The 27,086-nt window shown below is 40.5% G+C and overlaps 1 protein-coding gene across 5 annotated transcripts in view; it reads left to right on the forward strand.

Annotated features, from left to right (window-relative positions):
• Window positions 1-27,086, forward strand: part of Cntnap5a (contactin associated protein-like 5A) — a 1,008,100-nt gene that overhangs the window by 595,159 nt on the left and 385,855 nt on the right. The window lies entirely within an intron of this gene.

Genomic DNA, 27,086 nt, shown 5'->3' on the forward strand with positions numbered 1-27,086 from the left:
TTCAAGAATACAGTTGGGGGACCCTGACTATTCACCATGGTGCGGGCACTATTGACTCCTTTAGCATGAATTACCAAATAGGATGCAATATCTCAAATACTGAAGCAGGCAGGTGAAAAGTATGGAGAAAAGACATGACTTTATGGAGTTTATGAGAAGAGGGCAAAATGAAGTTGGATATGTGGTAAAGTGAAAATGCAATGGTGCTACATATACACAAGGAGCTGTGCAACAAAAGGCATTGTCTTGATAGCTTGATTTACAGTGTTGTAACAAGTAACTAATATGGATCACTGGTCCAAGTGACAAGTGGAGTATTGTCTGTCTTAGCTATTTTCCTGATGCTATGATAAAAACACTCTGACCAAAGCAACCTATAAGAGAACAAGCTTATTTGGGTTTATAGTTCCAGAAGGGTATTGTCCATCATAAAGGAGGAAAGACATCATAGCAGGAGAGGAATTCATGGTTGAAAGAACAGAAATCGGGGTTGGGGATTTAGCTCAGTGGTAGAGCACTTGCCTAGCAAGCGGAAGGCCCTGGGTTCAGTCCCCAGCTCCGAAAAGAAGAAAAAAGAAAAAAAAATAAAGAAAGAACAGAAATCCTGACAGATCACTTTGTATCCTTGTTTAGGAAACAGAATAAATAGGAAGTGGCATAAAGCTATACAGTGTCAAGTCATGCCCTCAGTGACCCATTTTGTTTGGAGAGGTTTCACCTCCTAAAAATTCTGCTAACTTTCTGAACTGTATCAGAAGATAGAGGCCAAGTGTTAAAACATGAACTTATGGAAGATGTTTCACATTTAGACCACAACATGGCTGTGTCACAAAGTCCCTCAGATTGGCAGGTCTTTCTCCTCACAGTGTCCTTATTATGGCAAATGTACCTTCATTTGAATGTTGCTGTGGCCACAGGAAGGAAATACATGATGAAGAAACAAGCCTGTGTTCCATTCAAATGCTTCTACTGCAAATGTGGATGAGTATTCTTCTATTCACACTCCATTGTCCAGATACTTATGTTACCTCCAATAGAAGGCAAAATGTGTGCAGACTATGAGAAGTGAGACTAGAAAGCAAGAATATTGGACATAAATATTGGTGACTAATTCTCAATTTTGGGTATTTGGGAAGCTTCATATTGAAGCCCCAGGATGATCTTTTCCATATTATAGAAGGAAAACAGAAATAAGAAGGAATTTTAGAGTAATGGAGGAAGTGGATTCATGAGTGTCCTGTGGAGAAATTGTGAAGAACTCAGGAACTACAGTGGAACACAGATGGTAGAGTCAGGAGGCAGGAGAATAGTATACACTGGGCTGACTGTTAGAAAGGAGGTATGTATCCATTTCCTACAGTCAGCATAATTTCATCCTTGTTCAGGACTGAAAATAAGCTTATCATGTATATGAGCTGCATTTACCTTAGCCATTCATTTGCTGGCAGTGACCTAGGAAAATTCTATGATTTAGTTACTATGAAAGGCACTGCAAACAGTACTTATGTGGAAGTGTTTATGGGACACTGATTTGAAGTTCTATGGTAAATACCCAGGAATGGTGTGACTGAGTTATCTGATTGGTCTATTATTCAATTTTTCAAGCCATCATCTTTCATTTGTGGGTCCTAGATTGCATTAGATTCACGAAGATGAATGAGATTTGAAGCAGAATAATCAAATATGCATGGCATGGTCCAAAAGATACAGTTTCTTTGTGTGTGTGTGTGTGTGTGTGTGTGTGTGTGTGTGTGTGTGTGTGTGTACGCACGCACATATGTATGCATATATGCTCATTTGTACTGGTGTGTATGGAGGCCAGATGCTGATTTCAGTTGTCAATTTTCTCTCTTTTTTTATTTTTTATTTTTTATTTTTTATTTTTTATTTTTTCTCCTGAGATGGGGCCTAACTTGGAAATCACTGTTTTTGATGTACGTGTGGTTACCAAGACCTGAGGATTGGTACTATATACCATCTACTTCTGGAGTCACTTGCACACAGAATTCTTGCTTAGCTTTTATGAGTTCACAGGACCAGATTCAGGGTTCCTTAGTTGTACAGTGCAAGCACTTCCAACTGAGCCTTCTTCCCACCAACCTAAGTTCTACTATTTACATGATCTCTCCTCAGAGAAGGCACAGGGTCAAAGGACATGATGATTTGAAAGGTCTTATTTCATGCCTCCTCTTTTTTAAAAGTCTTAAGACTGTATATTTCACAGTTCTTTTTTGCAAATTCATTTTCCCTTTTCTGCCAGAGTCACCTGATGGATAAAACTATTTATCATACCTTGCTGCTAAACACTGGGGTATTGAAATGGAGGTCATTATTTATGCTCTTGAAAACTGTCTGATATAAAGTGGTTTCATTTTTTGTTTGTTTTTTTTTTTTCTTTTCAGATGACTGGTAGGGCAGAAGAATGATTGTTCTTATAAAGTTGCCCTTTATCTTTTGACTTCTACTCACTAAAGCACATCTGGTTTCAGTAGTTATGGTTTTAATTATTGCTGCTGGCTTGCTAAATAAAAGGACAGTTACATACCAGCTTCTGCCTGCCTCTTATCCAGTGCTTGTTCTTGATCTTTTTAGCAACTGGTTGGTGACATTTACATGTGAATGGTCATTATCTCACCACCAAGTTTCAAGGTCCTCTAATCTCTTGACAGTGCAGTTTGTTGACATTGTAACAAAGCACTTCAGGTCATTTTTCATCTCTACAAAGGGGTGTCAGATTCCTTCTCTAATGTCTGATGGAGTGCTGCTTCCTTTGAGCAGTCAATAAGAAGTTATTGACTGGGAGCATATCAAGCTGTCTGGCTCTCAGACTTAAGACTCATCACAGGACAGAGAGGGTTTGCTAGTTCCTCTTTAGGGAAATAGGGCTCTTTATCACGTTTGGATGATTGTGTATAGTGAGGAAATTTTGACAAAAAAAGATTCATTTCTATCTGTCTTTCATATCTTTATCTTGGGTTTAACTCATATGACATTACAATATGAGTTTCTGATTGAGATTGTTATTCTTTGCGCTTCATGCCAATGACAGATGATTCTCAACGTCGAGTAGACAAGAGAAGGATGAGAAGAAAGAAAAGGGAGAAAAAATGAGAAGAAGGGGAAAGAGAGTATGGGGGAAAGGAAAGGAAGATGAAAGAGAAGGAGGAAAAGACAGGAGAGGACAAGAAGGAAAAGGAAGGAAAAGAGATAAGATGAATGGAAGAAAGACAAGGAGAAAAAGAAATAAGCAGAAGTGGAAACAGTGTGTGCTGTGTGTATATGTATGTGTGTATATGTGTATATGCGTGTATGTTTGTGTATGTATGTATGTATGTGTATGTGTATGTGTCAGTATATGTGCATGCATGCATAGAAACTCAACTTTATTGTCTTATACAATTTCTTCCAATCATATTTTAAGAAAGAGTCCCTCAATGAACTTCAGGCTTACTAATTTGCCTAGACTCGCAAGCCAGCAAGCTCCAGAGATTCTCCTACTTTTTCTTTTCCAGTGTTACTGTCATAGGGTCATAATGACACACCTAATTTTTACAGAGTGTTGCACATTGAACTTAGGTCATCATGCCTGTACAGCAAAATCTTTACTAACTAAATAACCCATCTCCCTATGCCTTCCAGGACTGACCTATTCTATAACACCTATCTCTCTTTCATAGATGATGAAAATCGGGAGTCAGCTTATGATACTACAAACACCATGATGCTCAGCTACTAGGCTGGTAGCATTGTTCATGGGAAAAGGAAAGCATATCAGAACAAAGGACATTTCAGAAGACACTTGAAGGATTAGTAGGAAAGTAATAAGAAGAGGGCATCAGGAGGATACATTCATTCAATAATAAAGATTCCTGCTTGCTCAAGCCTGATAACCAGGACCCATTAATTAATTAATATTTGAAGACAGGGTTTCTCTGTACAGCCTTGGTTGTCTTGGAAGTCATTCTGTAGACCAGGCTAGGCTCAAATTCACAGAGATTACAGTTTCTGTCTCTGGCAGAAAAACAACCATACACACTCTAAATAGCATGGTGCTTGGTCTTCGGACAGGACAGAGGCTCCAAAGCATCTAGCCTAACAGGAAAGATAAAGAGGTAATTTAGAAAATGCTGGAAGTGTGAGCCCTGTGAGCATTGGCTTAACTGATTGAGTACACCCTGCTGTGCAGACCAACTACGGTGCAATTGTAGGTTGGTTTTATTTTAATGCTGGGAACACCCTGGCTACTATTTGTTTCCTAGTTGCTTGTTCTAGTTACTTTTGGAAAGTACATGTTTGATGGTATTGTTGAAATTGTCTTAAAGTTGGAGACTGTACATATGAGTTGCTCTATGTTATTTGGAACTCTGCATGCAGCAAATGGAAGAAGTTCAATCATGCTAGGAAAAATAGACCCCATGGAAAAGATGCCTTTAAAACTTGAATCTCAGAAAGCTGGAGACAAATTGCAGAGAACACAAGTGTATGTTGGTTTCCTCAACTTGGAAGGGTTCTTAGAATAAGAGGGTGGTGACTACATCTTCAGATTTGCCTTGATGTGAGACCATTATATCAAAATCAGGTTCCCCGCCTCACATTTTACTGACCACCTTTTAAGAGACACCTTTTTGGGTGTTTTTTTTTTTTTCCAGTTTTCAGCCCAGTATTTTTCCCATATTCATTTTCCTCATATTCTACCAGATCTTTTTAACCATAGGCATAACAAAACCATATAAGTAAGAGGCTATTTCCTATATTCTAGACCAGTATTTAGTACTGTCAGAGTCTAATTTAGAGGCTTGAGAGCCCCTGGACAAACCAGGGTTGACCACCCATTTTCAACAGGCCAGTTAAAAGAGATAAGTAATGAAACCAAAGAGAGATCCACTCAATGTGGCCACATTGGGTATAGGAGTATTGGGGTCTATTGACTCCCAAAGCCCACCTTCAGTGTCCTGACATGAAGTGCAGGTTTAAGTAGAGAACAAGATATATGAGTAACTAAGCAGTCTTAGCCAAGGTAGAAACCTGACCTACATCTCTATCTCGGTCTTTCCTGCAAGGTGATTCGATAATATCAGAACTGTTTGAAAACTCTGTCCTAGAGACACTGTTTTGTGCAGGCCTCCAGTCCATTCGATTTCATAGCATGGGATTCTTGTAGGATTCTCGATTTCTTGAGGACAATTCTCTCTGTTTTTCTGATATAAAAAAAAGAGGGACACAAGTCTCCCTTCAGTATATCTTCATTCCAGCTAGGAGGCTTGCTGCTTGTAATAAAGTTTAATTTATAAAACTTTAATAGAAACAATACGGGACTAACACAATCAGTGGATTGATAAAAGAATCATGAGTACATACTGTAAAACATTATTTAAAACTTAAGACTTGAATATTTCTTGAAAAGTTCATCAAAGTTTTTCAGATTGCTGTAAAACATGAATAACTGAAATCTCAGAGTGCAAAATCCCAGATAAGGAGATAAGGCATACTCTGAGACACTTATAATCTTATAACTTAAAACCTTATAAGGTTAAACTGTGGAAGTTCTTCCCAGCCTTCACCTTCATATATTTAAAGCTCGTGTCCAGAAACACTGCTCATTTCCACATGAAAATTGTACACAGCCTGGTCAAACGGACCTTTCAGAAACACTGTTTATTTGGGTTTCTTCTAGGCATTTTTCTACCATGGGAGACAATTAATAAACAAATATTCTTCATATGGAAAATGTTTAAAGATGCACAACCAATGGAAGCAGAATTTGATCTTAGCTCCAAATGAATTAATGGAATTTTTCTTATTATAAAATTCTACAAAGAATGAATGATGCTAATTAGTACATGGATCACAGGAAGGTTTACACACAACACCTATGTCATGATTCCTATCAAAGATAGGAAGCAACAAGACAAGGTCTTCACCTGAGATAGATTTTTCACTCTTTGAAGACAATGAAGAAATAAAGTTTCATAGATATGAGAAACATAACTGTAATAACAAGGTTTTGAGAAATATATGTGATGGTCAGGATGCCTATGACAAACTTGTGACCTAACTGAGAGCTACATCTGATGTCATGATGCCCAGTGACATGATAAAGTTTTGGTGATCAAGATTCTGACTAAGCTAATTAAGACAAAACAAAGCAAAACAAAAAAAATAAACAAACAAACAAACAAACAAAGAAACAACTGTTCTTGGAAAGACCCCCTATTCTGAGAACAATCACAAGATGCCATACTGACCCTGTCCGACCACCCACTTCACCCACTCCCCCACTAAGGGACATGTCAACTTAGCCCTTTCTCAGTGATTCTCCAAGGCCTGTGTAGGGCTGGATGAGGAAAGTGAGTAATTGAGCCCAGAACAGCCCCTTGAACTGGCCAGTCAATACCTGACCAAATCCTTTGTCCTGTGTAGCATAAGAATAGGCCAGCTAACCCTGTTGCTGAAGTCTGCCCTCTGTAATGAATAAAAGTTGTGTCCTTTTGGGTTCGGGGTTGCCTCTCCCTGCGTGGATGAGCAACCCCAAATACCTGGATCAAAAATCTTATACCCTCATGTATTGCAACACTCACTTTGTCAATCTGTGCTCTGTGGGTTGCACTTCTGAGGTAAAGCCACTATGGGGTCTGACAACAACATCACAGTCATTTTAGAGTTTCTTGAATAATCTAGTGCATGATAATTTGTTTCTTTTGCTGTTTCTCTATGCTTCTTCTTCCTATTCCCCATCTTGCGTTTTTGTTGAAGATACAAGCAGATTTGCTTCAAAGGACTGTGTTGGATTAGTAGCACAGAAATGTAGTCAGAAATGTTGACTTTATTTTGAACGTCTAAGAAGAAAGAAAGATCCCAAATTTAGAGATAAGAATAAGCTGAGGGCAAGTCAGTAACTGATATTGCATCATTTAGAGCACATTGATGTGTACTGTGAACATTCAGCAAGAGCACTCAGCACTTTTTTTTCTCATTTATCTCAATCAAAAACATGCTGGTTTCCAGAGAAATTAAAATTCTCAGTGTACCCCATAACTAAGAACTAATTTGAGCTTAAGGAAAGTTCATGGGTTACGCATTTACCAAACAAGAGTGCAGAACTATATTTGGATCTCCAGAACCAACATAAAACCAAATGAAAGACAAGAAGCAGAGACAGAAATCTTCTGGAAGCACACAGACCAGCTGCATTAGTGTACCTTACAGATAAAATAACAAATATATGTTGTCTCAAGCAAGAAGGAATGTTAAGGTCAGAATGTGAAGTTGTCCTATAACCTGTTCATGTGTTCCATGTCATCCACATTCACACACAAACACATACATGCACGCACACACACACAGACACACACATACACATACACACACATGCACACACACACACACACACACATACACACTCTCTCTCACAGAGAGAGAAATAGTGGTAAGAGGGAGAGAGATGAGAGGGATATTGGTATTTTCTTCATATACAGTCAATTAAAAACCTAAAACTTATGAAACTGGAAGATATATAATATAATATAATATAATATAATATATGTATGTATTGAACAGAATATGTGAGGTTTATCATCCCGTTGGATCCAGAAAAATGTGAAAGTTGGAGGTTGAGATTTCCATTTAACAATGGCTTTAATTAAGTCATCTTCCATTCCTCCCTCTAACATAATCATCCACACAGCTACTTTTTGGAATAGAAACATAGAGAAAACTAACATAATATCTAGAAACTGGTACGTCCACGTTAAATTTCATTGATTGCCTATGAAGTCTCATGTTCATCAAACATCATGAATATTTTTCATAAAAATAGACAATAATTGACATATGATGTCCACATACTGTGGCTATTAGAGCAGCTTTGCTGCATAAGTTACCCAGTATAGCATGGTCATTAGTGCAAAAACTCCAGACACAACTCAGATCATCCCTGGCACCTATGTCAAGTAACTTGCTGAATTTTTATGCCTTATCATTGCTCATGAACACATTTTTGTCTGTGAATTAATTTTTCTAAGAAAGACTATGTTAAGTCTCTCTAAACACATGACTCTGAGTGAGTGTAATTATTCACTGTGCTGTGTCTCAATCACACTTTGTACTGTGTTAGAAGGCAGCTTGTATCCAGACAAACCACACCAGGCAAGCACAGCTCCACAAGAAGAGGTTTATTGGGGGGAAGTGATGAAGTGATGAGGAAGCAGGGGCGAAGAAGGGGTGAGCAGTTTGGAGTCTCTGGCTTTTATTTGAGTCATGATGTAATCTTAATCACACGCACCACCACACAGAGTTCAGGCAACAGGCACGTGAACGGAACACTGGGAATATGTGGTAGTTGCAATGAGCAACAGACTCATGAGGGTCCTTGTCGACAAGAGGTAATATCATTGCTGGATTCCAAGGCTGTAGACAGCTTCTGATGCTAATCTACCTCTCTTTTTCCTACCATAAAAAGAAGAAAAAAGGGGGCTGGGGAAGCTGATGGTGAAAGGGGAAGAAGGGCATTGGGTCTTTTAAAATGCTTCCTGTAGTCAGGGGATATCATCAATTTGAAGGTGTAGCCTACTTTCACCATGAGGTTCTGCTTCATAATCATTTGCATCAGACTCCTCTGTGAAGAAGGGCTGGTAATCCTGTAACAGGAAATAATTGTTTGGTTAGAGACTTTTTGCATTTGTCTTTGAAGGAATGTGGAAGGGAGATTAATGAGGCAGAGAACAAATAGTAACATCATGAAAATGAGGAGAAAAGGCATTACAAAGAGGAATATTCACTTCTGACCAAGTCAGCTCAGTCAGTCTCAAGTGAGGGAGTTAGGATTGAAAAAGAAAAATGTTAGATAAAATTATAACTGACTCCGGCCCATACTGAGACTGAAACAGCTTTATTTCTCTCCAGCCTACTTTTATATCATTCTAGGTATATCCAAAAAACACGGTCATTTCTTAGACCAAAGACAAAGTAATAAAGTGAAGTAGTAAACAGAGAGCACACAAGATAGTAATTAGAGTAGTAAGCAAAAAGATTACATAAGGAAATAATTCAGCAAAGTAGTAAACAAAGCCCCATGGCCACTACTATTCTTATCTAAGCCTACTTCCTCGTCCAAGCTCGGTGACAAATGTCAAACAACTAGAAGCAGGAAAAAGCTCTCAACACATTTTCGTATAGGGTTTTTGAAAATCCAGGAATTGGAGGCTTCATTTTCTCTATGATTCTGGATGTCTGATTGTAGCTGCTCAATTTTATTTCTTACTATTCAAGATTGGTTGGTGTAGAAACAGCATTCTTCCTGGAGGAACAGGCAAAGGCCACCTTCTTTAGCTGTCAGCCCATCTAGTGCCCTTCAGTCCTGAAGCACCATTGTTGCCAAAGGATCAGTCTATTTCTGGACAAGGAGCATGGTTTCAGACATTTCCTGAAAACTGGTGCTAATCTCTGAAATGAATTTACCGCATAGGGTTAGGGAAGTAGTCAGCCCTGCTGTTCCACAACCAGCATGTATGGTTATTCCTGCAGTGATCAGGAGTGACACATTCTGAACTGCGCTCTTATGTTGAGCATATCTATAACTGGGACTGATAGGGGCTTGTTTCCCTGAATTACTCCTAGTTTAAGAAAAGAATACCAATGTGCAAACTCCTGACCAGCTTGCAGGTAGGGAGTGATATACTTGAGTGCCATAAAGAATTGAAAGCCTTGTCTAATCTAACGGGGTCAAGCACAGCTGCTGGAATGATGTCTCATTTTTTAGGGTTGAGGGAAAGATGGCTGGTCTCTACTTCTTCTGGAGCTTAATAGAGCAAGGTCCTGGAAGAGTTCAGTAGTTGGATGACAAGAAGAGGCTATTTAGCAACAGTGGGGTTCTGGATGTCCCAGACTTGGGGGGCTACCTGAGAAGCTGGTAAAAAAACAACACACTAAGGTTAATATATTGCCTGGCTAGAAGAAGGAACAGAGGGGCTGCTGGCGAACTTGGGTTTAGGCAAATGGAAATAACAGAGGAAATGGAGACTCCCAACATAGCCAGAATATCCTATCCCAATAAGGGGACAGGACATGTTGGCAGTACAAAAAAGAAATGGGTAAGAGCAACACCTCTAAAAATGCAACTAAGCAGTAAAGTCTGCTGAGGAAGGTAAGGTTATTCTCCTACCCTGACAATAAGAGAATAAGAGGGAGAAATGGCCCGCCAAACCACATTAGGACCAAATAAGTGATCCCCAGTGTCCAAGAGGAAGGAGATGGGCTGTCCAAATACAATGATTACTATCCAGGGTTCCCTGCTGGTGATGGAAGTGGTTGGGTCAAGGGAGCTCAGGCCTTTTCAGTAGTCCCTAAACAATGCTAGGAGAATATCTGGAGGGTTAAGAGGTAGCTGTGGCTGTATATATATATATATATATATATATATATATATATATATATATATATATATATGATATGTACATGTCATGCTGACAGGAACTAGACATAGATGTCTCCTGGGAGACACAGCCAGAGCATGTCAAAAACAGAGGCGAATGCTAGAAGCAAACCTTTGAACTGAGAATAGGATCCTTGTTAGAGGAATTAGATAAAAAATTGAAAGAGGTGAAGGGACTTGCCTCCCTATAAGAACAACAATGCCAACCAACCAGAGCTCCCAGGGATTAAACCACTACCCAAAGACTCACCCATGGCTCCAACTGCAAGTGTAGCAGAGAATGCCTTATTCGGTACTGAAGGAACTAGTAACCTTTTGTTGTGTCAAGGTTCCCAGTGTAAGGGAATGTGGGGGGGTAGGTGGGGAGGTGAACACCTTTATATAAGAAGGGGAGGGGTTTAGGGGGTTTATAGTCAGGTAACGGGGAAAGGGAATAACATTAGAAACGTAAATAAATATCCAATAAAAACAAAATGGGAAAAAAAAGCCACTTAGATGTTTGGAGAGGTAACTCCTGAACCCACAAGCAGCAATCTTGGAACAGGCCTATAAAATGTACCATGAGAGAGATGAAAAGGCCCACAGACAAAATTACCTTATGCTGGCATAGGTTATGTGACCAGTCCAAGCCTTTGCCCCAGTCTCCTGGTCTTCTAAGCCTCAGGCACTACCAGGTTCCTGCTACAAATGTGTTTAACAAGGTCATTGGGCAAGAGCCTGACTTAACCCCCACAAGACAAAGGGCCATGCACTAGATGCCACCAGGAAGGACATGGGGCTGCTGATTGCCCACATGTTGCTCAGGACAGAGGGACAACACTAACAATCACACACACACACACACACACACACACACACACACACACACACACACATGTGGAGAAAGCTCTGAACAGCCATTCCTTCAGTTTCTGCTCTAAACTTGGCCTATATATCCCCTCCTATGGATATTTTTGTTCCCCCTTTTAAGGAGTGAAGAATCCACATTCAGTCATTGTTCTTCTTGAGCTTCATGTGGTCTGTGGATTGCATCTTTGGTAATTCGAGCTTTTGGGCTAATATCCACTTATCAGTGAGTGTATATATACCATGTGTGCTTTTCTGTGATTGAGTTACCTCACTCAGGATAATATTTTCTAGTTCCATCCATTTGACTATGAATTTCATGAAGTCATTGTTTCTGATAGCTGAGTAGTACTCCATTGGGTAAATGTACAACATTTTCTGTATCCATTCAAGGGCATCTGGGTTTGTTCCAGCTTCTGGTTATTATAAATAAGACTGCTATGAACATAGTGGAGCATCTGTATTTGTTGTTTGTTTGAGCATCTTTTGGGTATTTGCCCAGGAGAAATATAGCCAGGTCCTCAGGTAGTGGTATGTCCAATTTCCTGAGGAACCCCCAGACTGACTTCCAGAGTGGTGGTACCAGTTTGCTATCCCACCAACAACGGAGGAGTGTTCCTCTTTCTCCTTATCCTCACCAGCATCTGTTGTCACCTGAGTTTTTAACTTAGCCATTCTGACTGGTGTGAGGTAGAATCTCAGTGTTGTTGTGATTTGTATTTCCTTGATGACTAAGGATGTACAGCATTTCTATAGGTAATTCTCAGCTATTCAATATTCCTCAACTGAGGAATCTTTGTTTAGCCCTGTTCCCCATTTTTAATAGGGTTATTTGGCTCTCTGGTGTCTAACCTCTTGAATTATTTGTATATTTTGTATAATAACCCTCTATCAGATGTAGTATTGGTAAAGATCTTTTCCCAATCTGTTGGTTGACATTTTGTCCTAATGACAGTGTCCTTTGCCTTACAGAAGCTTTACAGTTTTATGAGGTCCCATTTGTTGATTCTTGATCTTAGAGCATAAGCCATTGGTATTTTGGTCAGGAAATTTTCCCCAGTGATCATGTGATTGAGATTCTTCCCCACTTTTTCTTCTATTAGTTTGTGTGTATCTGGTTTGATGTGGAGGTCCTTGAACCACTTGGACGTAAGCCTTGTACATGGTGAAAAGAATGGGTCAATTTGCATTCTTCTACATGGTGACCTGCAGATAAAGAAGTACCATTTGCTGAAAATGTTATCTTTTTTCCATTGGATGGTTTTGGCTCCTTTGTCAAAGATCAAGCGATCATAGGTGTGCGGGTTCATTTCTGGGTCTTCGATTCTATTCCCCTGATTTACTTACCTGTCTCTGTACCTATTTCATACAATTTTTATCACTCTTTCTCTGTAATACTGCTTGAAGTCAGGGATGGTGATTCCCCCAAAAGTTCATTTGCTGTTGAGTATAGTTTTCACTATCCTTGGTTTTTGATATTCCAAATGAATTTACAAATGTTGGACTATCTCTGAGAAAAAAGTAGGTCATTGGAAGTTGCTTATTTTCTGGGGTTTCATGGTCTAGATTAGTATATTGTAATAAGGACTTTGTAAGGCACTCTAGAAATTACAACAGGTTTTCTTGTTTGTCCCACATGACCTCTTGGAGTTTTTCAAAATTTACTGGTTTAAAGGCTGCCCTATGGAGACCAGCCAAAAGGCAGATTATGAATCTATCCCTGGCTAAAATACCACTTGGGGAATGAGCATTCCATTGAGGAGCTTGGTAAAGTACTGTCTCAGAACTGATTAGACGTGTTTCATCTCTTTTATAAGTCTTGTCTGCATGTATTCTCATCTTCTTCCAAACTTACCAGCATCATCAGGAAGTAAATTATTAGTTAGAATCATATGTACATTGTGGAAAGCCAAGTTGTAAGATTGAGTAATATACTGAAACATTTCAGTGAAGGCCCAGGAGTTAAAGGTATAGGATCCCAGTCTGCTTTGTATTTGATAAAGTCACTTAGAGAGCAAGGAACATGTATACTGACTAGGTCATCTACCCTAGCAACTTCACTTAAAGGAAGGACCAAAGCTGGGTCAGGTGTTCCTGCAGGAGAAGAACTTGTGGGGGCTTTGGCTGTGGTCTTAGAGCGACAGATGTGATGGCTGAAAGTAGGTGCCAATTCAGGGCGATTGGAGCCACCTTCAGCTGTCACAGAAAGAGGGGTGGAGTTTGGAGAGGTCAAACAAGGAGGCTTTGGGGTAACCTGCTGAGAGGAAGAAACTGCTGTGCTAGCTGGGTTTTTTGAAGGTGGTGACTGGGGTTTTTGAAGGCATAGAAACAAGTATGCAGGGTAAAGGAGGTGGATCGTTAGCTGGACTGAGGATTGTAGTGTCATCCTGTTGAGGTTTCAAGGCCAGAAGAAATTGAGTTGGAGAAAAAGAACAGAGAAAGGGGTTGGAATGAAGATAGGTAAATGCTTGATCACAGGGGACCTCTTTGCATTTACCAGCCACTGGCAGTATGTATTAAAATCCCTTGAAATAATTGGATATAGTGTGCCATTAACTGGTCATTTAAAGATGTTGTCTAATGGTACTGAATCTAAACCTTATTGCAGAGGGATACCAGCTTTAATTTCCTCAAGTCATGTGTTAACTTTAGAGATTTAAGATTTTCCAGGTAACACCACAGTGGGGAGCCTGGAGGCATGGTCAAAGACAATGAATTGCCCATTGGACAATGGGGATGGGATGTTATTGAACTATTTGTACCAGGGATTCTGAGAAAGAGTCAACAGTGAATACAAATAAACAGCCAGGCTAGATGTCCAGATCATCATGTGAACAAGTAGAGGTATCAATGTGTCCTAGACTCACAGGAAAACAACCCACCTAGGCCTAGGTTTTGCTACACTGCTGCAAAAACCTGAGGGAGGGGGTTATGAGAGTTTCTTTTGGGAGGGGAGTCACCCAAAATCCAAAGTTTTGTTTTGTAGATCAGTTAGGAGTCTGCTTAAAGGGATTGTGAAACACCAACCCCTAGGCCCATAGAAGTTGACTATACCCCTATCTGGGGTATGGAGCCTTCTCTTGTGACTAGAGGGAAAATCTTAGCATTCCACCAATGGTGGTGGGAGAAAGACTAGCACTCTGGTAGCAAGAAGGGTGGGACTGTGCAGCTGGTGGACCTTTCGTAATGAGGTTAGGCCAGTGGGGATTAACCTACATGGCAGCAACTATCCTACATTTTGGAAGTCTTTGTGTCTGGTGGCAGGGGCCATCTATGTGGTGAAGTCCATGTGTCCCACAGTGGCTGTGGCAGTGGCAGTGGCAGTGGCAGTGGCAGTGGCAGTGGCAGTGGCAGTGACAGTGACAGTGGTTTTCAGCTGCATTGACAGAAAACCATGTGGTGGCCTTGGTGGCAGTACAAACACATGGCAGCGGCAGCGGCGGTGGTGGTTGGTCAGACATGTTAGCCAAAGGCAGTGACTGTGGCCATGGTATTGGTCACACCTAGGTGGTATAGCAATCCCTGAGTCTCAGCACCAGATGTTGAGTTAAAAGCTCATATCTGGACAGATCACACTAGGCCACAGCTCCACAAGAAGAGATGAATTCAGACAAGTAGGGAAGTGATGAGGAAGAAGAGGGAGAAGAGGAGGTGGAGAAGGAGGAGGATGAAGAGGAGAAAGAAGAGGAGGATGAAGAGGAGGAAGAGATGAGATTGGGGACTGTGCCTATTTTGGGGGGGGGGTCATGGCATAATCATGCACAGGAAAGGTACAGCACAGGTGAAGTGAATTTTGGGAATGTGTGGCAGTTGCCATGGCAATAGACACACAAGTATCTTGTCATCTAGGGGTGATGTCATCATTGGATTTGGAGGTAACCAGTAGCTGTAACCGTAAAGCCGTAAAGTCAGTTTTTTTGCCAACACTGTGCACTTCTCTCTCTCTTTTTTATTTCCCTCCTATTTCTCTTATTATTTGTATTAGTCTCTCTCTCTCTCTCTCTCTCTCTCTCTCTCTCTCTCTTTCTCTCTCTCTCCATATACTCCATATATATATATATATATGTGTGTGTGTGTGTGTGTATATATATGTATATATATATATGTGTGTGTGTGTGTGTGTGTGTGTGTACACATGTACTTGCCATTCCTAGATATGTGTGAAGTTACACACTCCAGAGAAGGAAGTCTGAATTTTGCCCTATCACTCTCCACCTTAGTAATTTGCTACAGGGTTTCTTGTTGAATCTTGATCTAGGCTGGCAACCAGTGTGCCCCAGATATTCTTTTGTCACTGCCCTAATGCTTATATTATATATGCACATGTGGTATGCCTTGCTTTTTATTCAGGTCCTAGGGATTTAAACACAAATTTGCACAGGAAGTACTCCAACTCAGTTACCTATCTGTCCAGTCACCATTAGCCAGTTCTTAAACCATTTTGTGACATCATTTCCCAGAACAATATTTACATGGCTCACATAGCTCATCCTCTGTATATGGTTCAGAAAACAATAAGGATTCTCATACTGCTTGTTCTGTTAACCCATAAAAGCAAAGTGCACTACCACCGAAATAAAAGGCTTGTTCGTCTATTTGTCAGGGAGTTGCTCTTCATAGATGTGAAGCATGAGAGTTTTCAACTAGAGGAAGGAAAAATCAAAGGATACTGAGTAGTAAAATATTGTGTTCTTCCTGATCAATATTTGATCAATTGTATTTTAAACTATGACTGACTTCATTGATTTGATTTAAATAACATAAAGTTATCTTGACTGTAGTTCAGATAAAATGTTCAGAAAGTATTTCTTTACATGCTTAAGTTCTCTAATGTAGCATCTCTCTGACCTATATCAAGTTATACTACTAGTTGTAACCTTGCTGGAGCCACATTCAAGAGAAAAACAGTAGAATCCTCCCCTGACTGCTACTGAGGTAAATTCCTGGGTCAGTAGTGGTGAAATCTCCCTGAGTTGTCTGACCTTAGCTTTTCCTTGTAGTTCTGCTCCATTTCCTCATGTAGCTTACATTGCAACCTGTGGAAAGGCCAGGCACCTGTTTTTTCTCATACAAAGGAAAAGGATAGAAGAAGCCCAGTTTAGAATGGAAAATCAGAAGGCATTCCATTACAAAACCAAGCAGGACAAAAGCCTGGCTATTTTGGCTTCTTCCAAGAAGTTATCTTCTTCACACTCTAGATATATGCTCTTTTTCATTCAGAATGAGAGATAAGATGAAGAAAATTTAGAATGGAAAGTCAAGGATATTCAATTATGAAACCAAGAAGAACAAAAGCCTGCCTATTGTGGCTCCTTCTAAGAATAGTTTGGGTCAATAACAGTCTAGAAAATATTCATTGTTTTTGGTAAACTACCAGTGTGTACAGGTCTGTGTATCTGTGTATTAATGCACATCTAGACTTTTGTGGATAATTTTCTCAGCCCCTCACTATTTTTGTTTTTTGTTTGTTTGTTTGTTTGTTTGTTTGTTTTTTGAGACAGTCTTTCACTGAACTCAGAGTTCAGTCTTTCATGTAGACTGGATGGCCAGCACGTCCCTAGGTTCAGTTGGTCTTCACAATGTCCTCACTTGGAGTATAATTGAAGGACCTTAGGAGGTTTTGCTATCTTTGCACCCACCCACCTTTGGTCAAGGCTTGGTCAAGTTCCATTCTCCACCCACAGGAACATTCTCGTAGAAAACTCTTAGAATGTACTGATACTTTTTCCCCAATAGATTTACAGGTCAATATGCTTAGCCAAAATATTTGAACATTAGCCTTGATGAGGTAATCTGTGCCCCTAAAAAGTATATTGACTGCTTGTAATCACCATTCAGGGTTGCCTTCTAGTCACTTGCCTTGAGGGACTAATTGAAGGTAGACCCGACACACCCTGAAAATAGACCTTTTTCTTTTGCATCAATCTGTGTCTCCGTATTCCACTCCGGGGTACACTGAGGTAAGAACCACTGACCAAGTGTCTGGGTCTTACATTCGGGGCTTGTCTGGGATTCAAAGAGGTCCCCATCCCCACCCTACCGCCCAAGTGATCACTGATTAGACTGATGTAGAGAAAAAGACCCACCCTGTCTCAGCATCAGGTGTCTGCCTACTCTTAAGTGATTATGTTTGTCTCTCTGTCTTTTGCTTTCACTTTTGGCTCATGAGCACAGTGTCTGCTGGAAAGCCTTTGATCTGGTATAGTAAATTTTGGAGGGCAGATGTGCCATAATGCCCCGACAATGGGGAGACTGGAAGATGCTTCAGGCTCTCCAGAGGGAGTCAGTAGGATTCCCATTCTTTTGGCACCTGTTAGACCCAATACTGAAAGGAGCCAGCTGAGTTGCTTAACTAACTGCTTTTTGTGCCCATGGCAGGGACAAAATGTCTGTGTGTATATTGTCTTTCTCTGTGTTCTTGGACTGCTGTATTGGCAGAAGTTGACTGCATCTTGATATAACCTGGTTTGTGAACCAATGGCAGGGGCAAATTGTCTGTGTGTTGATTGCCTTTCTCTAGGTTTGTTGGTTATCTCATTCTGTGATCTTGCACTTGGATTGACATTGCTTTGGGAATGGGACAGAATGAATCTACCCTTAAACATCCTAGTTAACCACTGGAGGGAAGTTTGGGAAAGAGGAGAAAACTTGTCAGTAATAGTTAAAAAAGGGCAAGTTAGTTACTCTCTGCTCCTCCGAGTGGTTCACCTTCAGAATAGGGTTGCCACCCATAGGGAATCTTCAACTTGGATGTGATCAAAGCAGTAGAAGAAAGAGTCTTTAGGCCAGGATCCCTTGGGCATGAAGAGAAAGTTACCTGGAAGGATGTAGTGGGGAAACCCCTCCCCTTGGATGAAAGACTTTTTATTCCCTGAGACTCTCACAGGTCCTGGCCATGAATGAACAGAACCCTGTAGAGATCAACAAGTCTCCAAAGAACATCCTCCAGCACCCTAACACAGTGGATCTGCTGCTGACAAATCCTCCCTTACCCCCCTATCATGACACTGGTTTGCTGAATTCTGTTCTTATGGTCACATTTTAAATTAAATTGTTCTTTACTCTAAGTTATCTTGATCATATGTCTATTATTTCAAATATTTCAGTGAGTCTTCATTAACTGAAATTTTAATGTTGTATGTATGTATGTATGCATGTAAGTATGTACGTATATATGTATGTAGGTGTGTGTATATGTAAGTGTTATAGGTAAGAACATCTACGTGGAGAATGGAGAACTTAGGGACCTTTGCTATGCCCAGATTACAGGTTTGTCAAAGACTACTACGTGTCCAAGTCATATACAAAGCAGAGAGTTTTTATTCAAAATGAGTTTTGACTTCTCCAACTTCTCAAATGCAGGGAATGGGTGTGGAAGGTCCAAGCGCATAAGTTCTTGTCTTTTTTTTTTTTAAACATGTTTTCAGCAGATTGAACGGATTTCTTGCTTGACAGTTTCATGATTGGCTAACATTTAAGAAATTATAGCTTGACTCAAGCTGCAGGTGCCCTGCACTCCAAACTGTGCCTGGATATGAAGGGACCCAATCAAACAGCTCCCTGAACACAAATCCTGTGGGAGGGAGAGCTAGAACTTCAGAGGGGCAGACATGCCTAGGAAACCAGAGAAGACTACTCTCTGCCCACATTTCTGAGTCTAGAGGAAAGCACCTAGCACAATCTGGGCCCCTTGTGCACAGGGACTTGAGAGAAGGCGGGGCAGACTGTTCTGGTTACTGCCCTCATTGAGAGCTGTAACAGAGACCCAAGGAATAACTTCAGGCCCGAGACCAGAGGTAAGACCAACATATCTGGTCCAAATGATGTGCCTGGTGGACTCAGGACACACTCTCACAGGAACAGCTGAAGACCAGTAGACAGGAAAGACTACATGCTTGAAAGCAGAACACTCTGTCCCAATAACTGGGTGAAGGAAAACAGGAAAACAGGATTACAGCTCTCCTGACACACAGGTCTATAGGACAGTCTAGCCACTGTCAAAAATAGCTGAAGAAGACAGAGACAACCTGATGGCAAGACACAAGCACAGGAACTAAAGCAAGAGAAACCAAGACAACATGGCATCATCGGAGCCCAATTCTCCCACCAAAGCAAACACTGAATATCCAAACACACCAGAAAAGTAAGATCTAGATTTACAATCACATTTGAGCATGATGATGGAGGACTTCAAGAAAGACATAAAGAACTCCCTTTGAGAAATACAGGAATACACAAATAAAAAATTAGAAGCATATAAGAGGAAACACAAATATACCTGAAAGAATTATAGGATAACACAATCAAACAGGTGAAAGAATTAAATATGAAAAAAGAAGCAATAAATAAAGCACAAATGGAGACAACCCTGGATATAGAAAACCAAAGGAAGAGACAACAAGCCATAGATACAAGCATCACCAACAGAATACAAGAGATAGAAGAGGGAATCTCAGGAGCAGAAGATTCCATAAAAATAATCGACACAACTGTCAAAGATAATGTAAAATGGAAAAAGATATTGGCCCAAAACATACAGGAAATCCAGGACACAATGAGAAGATCAAACCTAAGGATAATAGGTATAGAAGAGAGTGAAGATTACCAGCTCAAAGGACCAGTAAATATCTTCAACAAAATCATAGAAGAAAACTTCCATAACCTAAAGAAAGAGATGCCCACAAATATACAAGAAGCCTGCAGAACTCCAAATAGATTGGACCAGAAAAGAAACCTGTCTATCACATAATAGTCAAAACACCAAATGCAAAATACAAAGAAAAAATATTAAAAGCAGTGAGGGAAAAAGGTTAAGTAACATATAAAGACAGACCTATCAGAATTATCCCAGACTTCTTACCAGAGACTATGTAAGCCAGAAGATCCTGGACAGATGTCATACAGACCCTGAGAGAACACAAATGCCAGCCCAGCTGACTGTATCCAGCAAAACTCTCTATGATCATAGATGTAGAAACCAAGATATTCCGTGACAAAACCAAATTTACATAATATCTTTTTACAAATCCAGCCATACAAAGGATAATAAATGGTAAAGCCCAACACAAGGAGGCAAGTTGCACCCTAGAAAAAGCAAGAACCTAAACATTTTGCAATAAAACAAAGAGAATACAAGCACACAAACATAATTTCACATTCAGAAACAAATATAAAAGGAATCAACAGAGAGCTCTGCAAATGATACTCAAAAGACAAGTAGTGTGGGGCAGGCTAGTGAAGGAAGACTGTAAGCTGAAATGTTTCAAAGTAGATCTTAAACTGGGATGAAGAGTTGTGACGAGGGTTTTAAGAAAAAAAATGGAAGTCTCTCCAGAAGGCTCCATGCTCTAGGGAAGAGCCTACAGTGTTGCCTCACCTTTAGAATTTGAATCAGCTACTAAAGGAACAGTTCTCTGTTTCAATGGCTTTTAGACAGCAATAAATGTTGAAAGCAAAAACACTAAGGCAGAATAGATTCACATCTTTATGATGAGTGTAAACAAGTCAAATACATCCATGATTGGCTAGCTAGAACACAAGAAAATCACTACTTGCTGGTGGGCTCTTACACTATGGTCACAATTGTGCAACCATGTACCAGGATGTTTTACTTCTCAGTGCTGACATTTAGTTTCTGTTTAGGGAATGTTCATTTTGAATATTATGCTTGCTTTTTATTATTCTTCAAGGCACTTTTGTGACAAATTATGGATGTTTCTGAATAAATAAATTCCCCATTGTTCCCCCCCCAAAAGGAAGCAACAATCACTATTCCTTAATGACTCTCAACATCAATAGACTCAATTCCCCAATAAAAATACACAGCTTAACAAACTGGACACACAATGAGAACCCAGCACTTTGCTGCCTACAGGAAACACACCTCAGAGACAAAGACAGTTACTACCTCAGAGTGAAAGGCTGGAAAAGAACTCTCCAAGCAAATGGTCTGAAGAAGCAAGCTGGAGTATCCATTCTAATATCGAATAAAATCGATGTTCAACAGAAAGTCATCAAAAAAGATAAGGAAGGGCACTTCATATTCATCAATGGAAAAATCCAAGATGAACTCTCCATACAAAATATCTATGCTCCAAAAACAAGGGAACCTACATACATAAAAGAAACCTTACTAAAGCACAAAGCACACATTGTACCTCACACAATAATAATGTCATTTCAACACCCCACTCTCATCAAAGGACAGATCATTGAAACAGAAATTAAACAGAGACATAGACAGACTAAGAGAAGTCATGTAACAAATGGACTTAACAGATATTTATAGAACATTCTATCCTAAAACAAAGAATATATCTTTTTTCTCATCACCTCATGGTACTTTCTCCAAAATTGACCATATAATTGGTCATCAAACAGGCCTCAGTAGATACAGAAAGGTAGAAATAACCCCCTGCATCCTATTAGACAACCACGGGCTAAAGCTTTTCTTCAATAACAATGAGGAAAGAACGCCCACATATACATGGAAATTGAACAATGCTCTCCTCAATGATAACCTTCTCAAGGAAGAAATAATGAAATAAATTAAAGACTTCTTAGAATTTAATGAAAATGAAGGTACAACATACTCAAACTTATGGGACACAATGAAAGCTGTGCTAAGAGAAAAACTCATACTTCTGAGTGCCTGCAGAAAGAAACAGGAGAGAGCATATATCAGCAGGTTGACAGCCCACCTAAAAGCTCTAGAACAAAAAGAAGCAAATACACCCAGGAGGAGTAAAAAGCAGGAAATAATCAAAATCAGAGCTTATTTCAACCAAGTAGAAACAAATAGGATGATACAAAGAATGAACAGAAACAAAAGCTGGTTCTTTGAGAAAATCAACAAGATAGATAAACCCTTAGCCAGACTAACCAGAACACACAAAGTGTATGGCCAAATTAGCAAATCAGAAATGAAAAGGGAAACAAAAATAACAGAATCAGAGGAAATTCATAAAACCATCATATCCTACTAACAAAGGCTATATTCAACAAAACTTGAAAATCTGGACGAAATGGAAAATTTTCTAGAAAGATACCAGGTAACAAAGTTAAATCAGGACCAGATAAACCATTTAAATAACCCCATATCTCCAAAGAAATAAAAGTAGTCATTAAAAGTCTCCCAACCAAAAGGGGCCCAGGTCCAGATGGATTCAGTACAGAATTCTATCCGACCTTCATACTAATACTATCCAAACTATTCCACAAAATTGAAAGACCTGGAGCGCTTCCAAATTTCTTCTATGAAGCCACAATTATTCTTTTTTTAAATAAATCATCTTTTTTATTAACTTGAGTATTTCTTATATACATTTCGAGTGTTATTCCCTTTCCTGGTTTCTGGGCAAACATCCCCTTTCTTATCGATGTTTCCCTCCCCATCCTCCCCCCATTGCCGCCCTCCCCCCAACAATCTAGTTCACTGGGGGTTCAGTCTTAGAAAGACCCAGGGCTTCCCCTTCCACTGGTGCTCTTACTAGGAAATTCATTGCTACCTGTGAGGTCAGAGTCCAGGGTCAGTCCATGTATAGTCTTTAGGTAGTGGCTTAATCCCTGGAAGCTCTGGTTGCTTAGCATTGTTGTTCATAAGGGGTCTCGAGACCCTTCAAGCTCTTCCAGTTCTTTCTCTGATTCCTTCAACGGGGGTCCTATTCTCAGTTCAGTGGTTTGCTGCGGGCATTCGCCGCTGTGTTTGCTGTATTCTGGCTGTGTCTCTCAGGAGCGATCTACATCCGGCTCCTGTCGGCCTGCACTTCTTTGCTTCATCCATCTTGTCTAATTGGATGACTGTATATGTATGGGCTACATGTGGGGCAGGCTCTGAATGGGTGTTCCTTCTGTGTCTGTTTTAATCTTTGCCTCTCTATTCCCAGCCAAGGGTATTCTTGTTCCCCTTTTAAAGAAGGAGTGAAGCAATAACATTTTGATCATCCGTCTTGAGTTTCATTTGTTTTAGGCATCTAGGGTAATTCAAGCATTTGTGCTAATAGCCACTTATCAATGAGTGCATACCATGTGTGTTTTTTTGTGATTGGATTACCTCACTCAGGATGATATTTTCCAGTTCCAGCCATTTGCCTACAAATTTCATAAAGTCATTGTTTTTGATAGCTGAGTAATATTCGATTGTGTACATGTACCATATTTTCTGTATCCATTCCTCTGTTGAAGGGCATCTTGGTTATTTCCAGCTTCTGGCTATTATAAATAAGGCTGCTATGAACATAGGGGAGCACGTGTCTTTTTTTTATGTTGGAGCATCTTTTGGGTATATGCCCAAGAGAGGTATAGCTGGATCATCAGGCAGCTCAATGTCCAATTTTCTGAGGAACCTCCAGACTGATTTCCAGAATGGTTGTACCAGTCTGCAATCCCACCAACAATGGAGGAGTGTTCCTCTTTCTCGGCATCTTCGCCAGAATTTGCTGTCACCTAAGTTTTTGATCTTAGCCATTCTCACTGGTGTGAGGTGAAATCTCAGGGTTGTTTTGATTTGCATGTCCCTTATGATTAAAGATGTTGAACATTTCTTTAGGTGTTTCTCAGCCATTTGGCATTCCTCAGCTGTGAATTCTTTTTTTTTTTTTTTTTTTTGGTTCTTTTTTTCGGAGCTGGGGACCGAACCCAGGGCCTTGCGCTTCCTAGGTAAGTGCTCTACCACTGAGCTAAATCCCCAGCCCCGTGAATTCTTTGTTTAGCTCTGAACCCCATTTTTTAATAGGGTTATTTGTCTCCCTGCGGTCTAACTTCTTGAGTTCTTTGTATATTTTTGATATAAGGCTTCTATCTGTTATAGGATTGGTAAAGAACTTATATCAATCTGTTGGTTGCCGTTTAGTCCTAACCACAGTGTCCTTTGCCTTACAGAAGCTTTGCAGTTTTATGAGATCCCGTTTGTCGATTCTTGATCTTAGACCATAAGCCATTGGTGTTTTGTTCAGGAAATTTTTTCAGTGCCCATGTGTTCCAGATGCTGCCCTAGTTTTGGTTCATGACTTCTCTTAGTCTGTCTACGTCTCTGTTTAATTGCTGTTTCCATGATCTGTCCATTGATGAGAGTGGGGTGTTGAAATCTCGTACTATTATTGTGTGAGGTGCAATGTGTGTTTTGAGCTTTAGTAAGGTTTCTTTTACGTATGTAGGTGCCCTTGTATTTGGGGCATAGATATTTAGGATTGAGAGTTCATCTTGGTGGATTTTTCCTTTGATGAATATGAAGTGTCCTTCCTTATCTTTTTTGATGACTTTTAGTTGGAAATTGATTTTATTTGATATTAGAATGGCTACTCCAGCTTGCTTCTTCTGACCATTTGCTTGGAAAGTTGTTTTCCAGCCTTTCACTCTGAGGTAGTGTCCGTCTTTGTCTCTGAGGTGTGTTTCCTGTAGACAGCAGAATGCAGGGTCCTCGTTGCGTATCCCGTTTGTTAATCTATGTCTTTTTATTGGGGAGCTGAGCCCATTGATGTTGAGAGATATTAAGGAATAGTGATTCTTGCTTCCTGTTATATTCATATTTGGATATGAGGTTATGTTTGTGTGCTTTTCTTCTCTTTGTTTTGTTGCCAAGACGATTAGTTTCTTGCTTCTTCTAGGGTATAGCTTGCCTCCTTATGTTGGGCTTTACCATTTATTATCCTTTGTAGTGCTGGATTTGTAGAAAGATATTGTATAAATTTGGTTTTGTCATGGAATATCTTGGTTTCTCCATCTATGCTAATGGAGAGTTTTGCAGGATTCAGTAACCTGGGCTGGCATTTGTGTTCTCTTAGGGTCTGTATGACATCTGTCCAGGATCTTCTGGCTTTCATAGTTTCTGGCAAAAAGTCTGGTGTGATTCTGGTAGGTCTGCCTTTATATTTTACTTGACCTTTTTCCCTTACTGCTTTTAATATTCTTTCTTTTTTTTTTTTTTGTGTGTTTGTTGTTTTGAGTATTATGTGACGGGAGGTGTTTCTTTTCTGGTCCAATCATTTTGGGGTTCTGTAGGCTTCTTGTATGCATATGGGTATCTCTTTTTTTAGGTTATGGAAGTTTTCTTCTATGATTTTGTTGAAGATATTTACTGGTCCTTTGAGCTGGGAGTCTTCACTCCCTTCTATACCTATTATCCTTAGGTTTGATCTTCTCATTGAGTCCTGGATTTCCTGTATGTTTTGGACCAGTAGCTTTTTCTGCTTTAAATAATCTTTGACAGTTGGTTCAATGATTTCTATGGAATCTTCTGCTCCTGAGATTCTCTCTTCCATCTCTTGTATTCTATTGGTGAAGCTCGTATCTACAGCTCCTTGTCTATTCTTTTGGTTTTCTATATCCAGGGTTGTTTCCATGTGTTCTTTCTTGATTGCTTCTATTTCCATTTTTAATTCCTCCAACTGTTTGATTGTGTTTTCCTGGAATTCTTTCAGGCATTTTTGCGATTCCTCTCTATAGGCTTCTATTTGTTTAATAATGTTTTCCTGTGTTTCTCTAAAGGAGTTCTTCATGTCTTTCTTGTAGTCCTCCAGCATCATGATCAAATATGATTTTAAATCTAGGTCTTGCTTTTCTGGTGTGTTTGGATATTCAGTGTTTGGTTTGGTGGGAGAATTGGGCTCCCATGATGCCATTTAGTCTTGGTTTCTGTTGCTTGGGTTCCTGCGCTTGCCTCTCGCCATCAGATTATCTCTAGTGTTACTTTGTTCTGCTATTTCTGACAGTGGCTAGACTGTCCTATAAGCCTGTGTGTTAGGAGTGCTGTAGACCTGTTTCCCTGTTTCCTTTCAGCAAGTTATGGGGACAGAGTGTTCTGCTTTCGGGCGTGTAGTTTCTCCTATCTACAGGTCTTCAGCTGTTCCTGTGGGCCTGTGTCTGGAGTTCACCAGGCAGGTCGCTTACAGCAGAAAAGTCGGCCTTACCTGGGGTCCCGAGGCTCAAGTTTGCTCGTGGGGTGTTGTTTACGAGCTCTCCGTGGAGGCAGCAACCAGGAAGATCTGTGCCACCCTTTCCGGGAGCTTCCGTACACCATGGTTCCAGATGGAGTTTGGTGTTTTCCTCTGGCATCAGAGATGTGTGCAGAGTGCAGTCTCTTCTGGTTTCCCAGGCGTGTCTGCCTCTCTGAAGGTTTAGCTCTCCATCCCACGGGATTTGGGTGCAGAGAACTGTTTATCTGGTAGATCCCTTCAGGTTCTGGCGGTGTCTCAGACACAGCGGTCCTGCTGCTCTTGGGCCCTCCTCTACGGGAACCCAGAAGACTTATACAGTTTACTCTTGGGCCAGGGATGTGGGCAGGGGTGGGCAGTGTTGGTGGTCTCTTCCGCTCTTCAGCCTCAGGAGTGCCCACCTGACCAGGCGGTGAGGTCTCTCTCCCATGGGGTTTGGCAGCAGAGAGCTGCTGCGGGCCGGGATCAGCGGGTTTGAGACTCCTGGTAAACACCGGAAGTTCCCGGTCCTAGAGGAATTTTGCCTATGTGTGTCCTGAGTTCACCAGGTAGGTCTCTTGCAGCAGAAAATTGGTCTTACCTGTGGTCCCGAGGCTCAAGTTCGCTAGTGGGGTGCTGCCTACGAGCTCTCCATGGCGGTAGCAACCAGGAAGATCTGCGCTGCCCTTTCTGGGAGCTTCCGTGCACCAGGGTTCCAGATGGCATTTGGTTTTTTCCTCTGGCATCAGAGACGTGTGCAGAGTGCAGTCTCTTCTGGTTTCCCAGGCGTGTCTGCCTCTCTGAAGGTTTAGCTCTCCATCCCACGGGATTTGGGTGCAGAGAACTGTTTATCTGGTAGATCCCTTCAGGTTCTGGCGGTGTCTCAGACACAGCGGTCCTGC

This window comes from Rattus norvegicus, chromosome 13 (genome assembly GCF_036323735.1).
Source record: "Rattus norvegicus strain BN/NHsdMcwi chromosome 13, GRCr8, whole genome shotgun sequence".
NCBI classification, from domain to species: domain Eukaryota; kingdom Metazoa; phylum Chordata; class Mammalia; order Rodentia; family Muridae; genus Rattus; species Rattus norvegicus.